Here is a 6,918-nt window from a genome sequence, read left to right on the forward strand (position 1 = left end):
CTTTACCACAAGGTGCCACACCTAGCAGGAAGTTTGCATGTTTGCTTTGGAGCAGGGAGGGTCTATCTGATTAATCAGAACCCATTTCTCAATTGGTTTTCAACATAGTGCCTTTGAAAAGTCTTTGTCTTCAGAAACTTGAAAATAGGGCACTCAGGTTATCAATGGAGGCCTCCTGAGGTTTTCATTGACTTCCAGTTCAGCTCTAGTCACAGTTCAAATTACTTGTTTTAATGTTTAAAGCTTTACCGGGTAGCTCAATCCTAAATTCCTGTGCAGCAATGCAGCGCACCAACGTGGCTTCTGCAGTACCCCACTGGGGACTTTTGGCATATTGAGGCCTCTAGGGCTTAGGAAACATTTGTTTCCTTGTCCCGGGATAAACCACAGCAGCTGCCATGGGTCAGCTCTGACATGTGCCTGTTCTACAGCTGGCACAAGTCCATGTTGACCCATGAAGACAGATTAGGCACTGGAAGGGGATTAGGATTTTGTGGAAATCACTGCTGCTAAACCACCTCCTTCGGGGCCCAAACTACCCTCCTCTTTGCCCCATCTCCTCCCCATTCTGATTCTAAGTGTATTCATAGGAGTAAATAACAACTCTCCTATGGGCGCAATCCATTTGTGTCTCCTCAGGAGGAAGGTAGGCTGGCGCTCCCAGAAGCACTGGCCTGCGGAGGCTGACAGAAGCCTCTGAGCCAACTTCCTCCCATTGCCTTGCATTGGCCCTTCCTGGGCAGGTGGAGGGTGTGTGGTGGGTGGCCCCGGGGGCAGGCAGGCAGGCAGGGAGATGGAGGCAGGGCTGGGATCCAGCAGTTATGCGGATCCCAATCCCCATTCCCAGGGAGAATGGAGCAGCTTCAAGCCACTCCACTCTCCTCAGACTTGCCCCACCTCCAGAGGTGGGGCAAGTCCGAGGAGACCCATTGTGGCCAGCAGCCGTTACCCAGGGGTAAGGGGAAAAGTTTCCCCTTGGCTCTGGCTAAGCCGCTTCTGGCCCCCTGGCTTGCCTGTTCCAGTGCAGGACAGGATTGTGCTGTATGTGTGTGAAAGTGAAAGGGGTGACCCAGAGACATGGCCTATAGTAGGAGCATCAAGTCTGGTCCTTATATCTTCTGCACTGCCCCATGTACATAGCCCATCCTGGGTTTTGTTCTTGGTCACAAAAGAGTATAGAAACTTTGGGAGGTAGCTGTTGTATATGGAAGGTGCAATCTACCTTCCTCAGAATGGCAAAAAACTTCGGTTTATTTTAATAGTGCTGAACTGCACTCGTAGATAGCTTGGATCTTATCACCTATGAGAGGCACTCATAGTCCTACAGAGAAAGAAATCCATAAATGTGGGAATGACCCAAGATAGTTACAATGGATATGTAGCTGAAATGTTCCAAGTGTAAAGAGAAGTCTCAGAATAACAGTCTTTGGATCATAACCCTGGGATAACAACTTACGTAGTGTGATTGGATAAACAGGCTGTCTGAAAAAAATAATGGCTGTTCTACACAAACAGTGACCTACCATGCCTGATGGAGCCAACCAACCATGTATGGCAGGCAGCTCACCACAAGTTCGATAAACTCCTAATTTTGCTTTCTTCCCGGGAATGCCAAACAAGGGTTATCAAACACTTAGGAAGTCTTAATATATGGCTGGTGTGCTGAGTTCGGCTTGGCAGATCACGAGTTGTGTAGGGCTGTTTTAATGTGTTTTAATTAGTTGTGCGTTTAACCTATTTTAGGCTACCTTGATTCAGAATTTAGGAGCAAAGCCTTGTTAATTGTGCTCAGATATTTTGCTGTAGTTTATCATCATCATCATCATAAACTCAAACAACTGCTGGTACACTAGGATTGTGCTTATGACCTAGAGGGTATGTGGTTTCTCTGACATCAAGTTTATTTTTCTAAACCTTCAGCTTGATATTCTAGCACTTAATTTCAGAATGCAGCTTAAATCACAAGAAGCCCATAATATGTCAAATGATTCCACAGTTGCAGGGGGAAAACAGTAAGTAATGAAAAAGCTATGATTGCTTTTCTGTCCCTCCAAATGACAGTTATCACCTCAATGACCTGCTTCGGGCTGAACCATCTACACATGACACACTAAGGGATAACGTCATCTAACAGAGTAGTTACAAAAATCAATACAAAACCCATTTCAAAGATATTCTGTGTAAGAATCCTGGTGTAACGTTCATTTATCGAATAGGCCTGGGGAGAAAAGAAACCACCAACATTTCTGATATATGTGTTTTACCTCCCAAGCAAAAGAACTCTGTAGGTAAGCAATAATTGTATTTTTCAATCTATTACTTAGTCTTGCCATGGCTCAGCCTGGAATCTAATATGTGGATGACTGCTATAAGTCAGTTATGAAACAGAGGCAGGGCTCGAGCAAAGCAAACAGGAAAGGAGCAAGACAACTTCCCACGCTTCTCAGTTCAGGCACGGTTGCTCCGTTGTGGGCTTGATGCTGAGCGAATCAGACAAATGGGCAGGAAGAGGGCAGCCAGGCACTTGTTTTCCACTGTGGACTGGAGAGTTTCTGCTTTCCCAGCATTTTGAGTTGCCACCTTTTCATAATTGCAAGGATTTCACAAACTCTGTCCACGCAGTCACTTATTATGGCCAGAGTCATATATATAGGCTACACACACACACACACACACACACACACACACACACACATGATTGATTGATTGATTGATTGATTGATTGATTGATTGATTGATTGATTGATTGATTGATTGATTGATTGATTGATTGATTGATTGGGCCAAGGGGGTGAATGCAGAATTGTGAGACTGAGCCAACTTCTACCAGACCTTCCTTCACTTTCAAAACCACAGATCTGTTCTGGAGAAAGCTATTAAGGCTTTAGTCCCAATGAAATTAATGTGGATTAGGCTGCAATACTTTTATACAATCTGTGTGTAAAAGCAATAGTGCTCTGGGGGGGGTAGCATTAAGTTTTGCAGGCGCTTCAACGCACCATGGAAGCAGCCCCTCCCTTGTCTTTGGAGTCATTCTGGGTGGTGACAGCAAAGTGGAGAAGATGCCTCCACATTGCTCTTGCTGCCGGGAATGGCTCGGAAGGAGAGGGGGAGAAGCTGCTTCCATGGCACACTGAGGCACCTGCAAAACATAGTGCTGTGCTCCCCTCTGGGAATGCTACTGTACAAAAGACCCCAACTAATCAAGCTGCTTTTTAGAAACTGAGTCATTTTGTTGATTATTCTTATTCAGAGAACTTAAATAGCAGTGTTGGATAATAAGTGGCTACAACGGTCCATCAGGAATTGGTCACCTGTTTTTCAATGGCACGTTTAGTAAAGAAAACAGCACAACCAGATAAATATGATTATATTAGGAACCCAATCCTATGCATATCTACTCAGAAGTAAGTCCCATAATAGTAAATGGGGTTTACTCCCAGGTAAGTATGGACAAGATTGCAATCTCAGTTTCCAACAGCTCTTTGGTGCCCATCTCATGTTGCCCCACATATGCCATGAAAGACCAGACTTAGGTCAGAAACCTAAAAGTTCCCTGGGAGTCCTGGATGAGTAGAAACCAGCTTACTATTTTGCACTCTCTCAGATCAGGAATGAGTTTTTTCCTTAGTCAAATCACATATGCAAAAGATCGTTCCAACTGGTTACAAATATATTTTCTGAAGAGCTATTACTGATGACTTTCTGCACTGGTATCAGATCTCCAGGTGCTCTCACTGTTTTCCTTTGAGGGTGAATAAATCTTCTTTTTTATATTTTCTCCTAGCGCCTTTTGTTCTCTGTCTTTAAAACTATCAGTCTTTTGCATGAGTGAAAGTTTCCACTTCAGCCATGAATCATCATTAATACCAGACTGCAGGGAATAAATAATGAGAATTTAAAGCAAAGCATTCGTGCAGATGTTTACTTCTCATATCTGCAAATATTAATTGTAGTTTGCTTTTTTGCCTCATAGATAAGTTTTGATGCCTACAGCAAATATATGCACCCTAGTTTAACAGTCCAATTCTATCCCCTGCCAGCCCATAGTATACAGCGCCAGTGATGGATCATGCACTGCATGCTGGAGGAGGAGGAGTGACCAGATGGCCCTGGAGAGGTAAGTAAAAATACTTTTTACTTGCAGTCCAATCCTGAGCTTCCTGGCATCCGCTGGAGCACCGGCACCAAAGTGGCTACTGCTGTATCCAGTAGTCACTGGGAAGCAGCCAGAAGTCTCAGTGTAAGGGGACCAAAGTACCCTTCCCCCAGGGAAAGCCCCAAGGCCCGCAATAGGGCTTCTCAAGCCTGTGCTAGCTATTTTACTGGTGAAGACAAGAGACTCCGTGTGAGGCTCTTCAGCCTGACACAGGGTTCAGGATACGGTGGAACAGAGCTCCACCAATCCCAACTTCTCCTGCCCAGTTTCTCCCTCCACCCTGCACTTTCCCACCCACCAACCACAACTTTCCCACCCACCAACCCCTCAGAGGTTGCCTGGAGGTTGCCCTTACCCCCAGCAGCGGTACGTCCTCCTCCTACCAGCCCAAGGCCCTGGCACTGGACCAGTTTAGGATTGGGTCCTAAGTTCCCTGTAGACTGCTTGGCCTCCAGTGGAACTCCTCACATCTATATGACCTATTTCACAGATGCTGAAGAGATTCCTGGGGTGGGCCCAGGCTGAGAAGGGGGACAGGATCTCAGTGTGCCCCCCTGTCTCTGATATCTCTCCCTCCCCCCCAAAACTACATATAACCCAGCTCATTCCCCATCCTGAACTACCTATTATCTTTCCCCCCCCCTCCCAACTTACCAGTAGCAGCAGAGAATGGCAGAGATTCAGAGGGCCACGGTTGCCCACACATGGCTTCTAGCCATTTGCACTAGTAGCTGCTGCCTACCAGACAATGGAGTGGCTGCAGCTCCATCAGCTCTGGAGTTACAGTAATGGATTGTGAGATCTGCCACTCCAAGTGGCAAGTCCAACATGCAATTGAGCCATAAGGAAGTTAGATAGTAGCAACTATATATTGTAAGATGCCAATGAGTTATGTCTAGGTTACATCTTTAGAAGAAAGAAATGCAATGACAGTCATTCCTTCATCTAATAATAAAGTGCACAACTTTTTTCAATGTACAGAGGATTTTGAGTCAACTTCTAACAATAACCCTTTGAGGTAAACCAGAATATAACATCTTATTTAAAGGAAGATTCATGACTGAGTGGGAAATGTTGAGTATCTCTTCACTGTTCAGCAATTATGTCAGAATGCCAGATGCAAGGGAGGGCACCAGGATGCAGGTCTCTTGTTATCTGGTGTGCTCCCTGGGGCATTTGGTGGGCTATTGTTAGATACAGGAAGCTGGACTAGATGGGCCTATGGCCTGATCCAGCGGGGCTGTTCTTATATCTCGAGCAGGATATCCCAAATTTTGTTCTTTTCAAAGGTGTGTATTACATGACCTGTATAAGTGGTGCTGTTTAATTGGGGAGGGAGCATTGTTTCTAAATTAATTATTAGCTTTCTGTTTCTTGCATGTTACTGTGTTTTCAATATGTCATGAGCCACCTTGCCCGAGGGGAAAGGCAGGATACAACTTTTAAAATGAATAAATGTGCACATTTTGTATAATTTATTTGACTTTATTTGCCATTGTGGTGCAGAGGGTAGAAGTGCTTGTTTGCATGCTGGGGAGAAGGTTCTTTTTTCTCAACAATGCAAGTTTTGCCAATGCTCCAATTCTCTCTATTTTCCAGTCAATTTTTTTTTTCCTGGGACTAGCAACTGTTACCCTGCACATGCCTGATCTCATCTGATCTCGGAAGCTAAGCAGGGTCAGGCCTGGTTAGTACTTGGATGGGAGACCGCCTGGGAATACCGGGTGCTGTAGGCTTATACCATAGTCTCTCGAGACTGAAGGCTGCCAACCATTTTTTGCCATGGCAATCAGAAACATTGAGCTTTGGTGCACAATATAAATCTTTTTAACAACAAGAACAAAAATAATTTACTATCTCTGGATGGACATGACTACATTATGGAACTCCCTTCCCCTTGACTTGAGAATGGCTCCCTCTCTTCAGACTTTTCGGCGAGGCCTGAAGACATTTTTGTTTAAAGAAGCCTTCTGAGTGCATGACCTTTTTAAACATCTTTTCTGTATCTTTTAGTAGTTTTACAGGCCTGATTCCTCTGATTTGCTACGTTTTGCTCTTTTTGACTTTTTTTTTTATCTGACTATGGTTTTTATGGGTATATGTTAATGTGTTTTTAATATGTTTTTATTTGTGGTTAAATTATGTTTTTAATCTGTTTTTAATATGTTGTGAGCCGCCCTGGGTCCCTTTGGGGAGAAGGGCGGGATATAAAGTTTATTATTATTATTATTATTATTATTATTATTATTATTATTATTATTATTATTACCTTGTGATGACTGTTCAGAAAGGTTCTTTTTCATTTGAACCTTTGCTATTGGTAAGCTATTGGTTCTCTGTTTTTCCTACTGCTAGTAGAAATGGAGAGATGATTTCTAGGTCGATCTTACTTTGAAGGTTCGAGAAATGAAGAGTTTGGGAATGTTTTAATGAATGCAACACACACACACACACAAAATGTCAGATTTATCATATTTTGTGAAAGCCTGCATGACTTTGGACCGAGCTAGCCCCATGTAGCTCACCATCCATGCCTGGTCACCCAACCTCCACCTCCTATTTTTGCTGTCTGCTTGAGGCTACAAAAGCAGGAAGGTCACCCAGACCTTGGTGAGCCACAATACATGGCTAGCGGCTTATGTTCTGCTCAATGAGTCACAAGTTGCTCAGGCCAGATTCATAATGTTTAATTCTAATTGACTCGTTTGCCAAATTTATAAACCGTTTTTTCCCCCCACTTAAAAGTGCTCCAGCTGATG

General features: G+C 44.0%; 1 pseudogene; it reads left to right on the forward strand.

Annotated features, from left to right (window-relative positions):
- Window positions 1–5,778: 5,778 nt before the first annotated feature.
- Window positions 5,779–5,895, forward strand: LOC136650403 (5S ribosomal RNA; annotated as a pseudogene).
- The last annotated feature ends 1,023 nt before the right edge of the window (window positions 5,896–6,918 follow it).

The sequence above is a fragment of the Tiliqua scincoides genome, chromosome 4 (assembly GCF_035046505.1).
Source record: "Tiliqua scincoides isolate rTilSci1 chromosome 4, rTilSci1.hap2, whole genome shotgun sequence".
NCBI lineage: Eukaryota > Metazoa > Chordata > Lepidosauria > Squamata > Scincidae > Tiliqua > Tiliqua scincoides.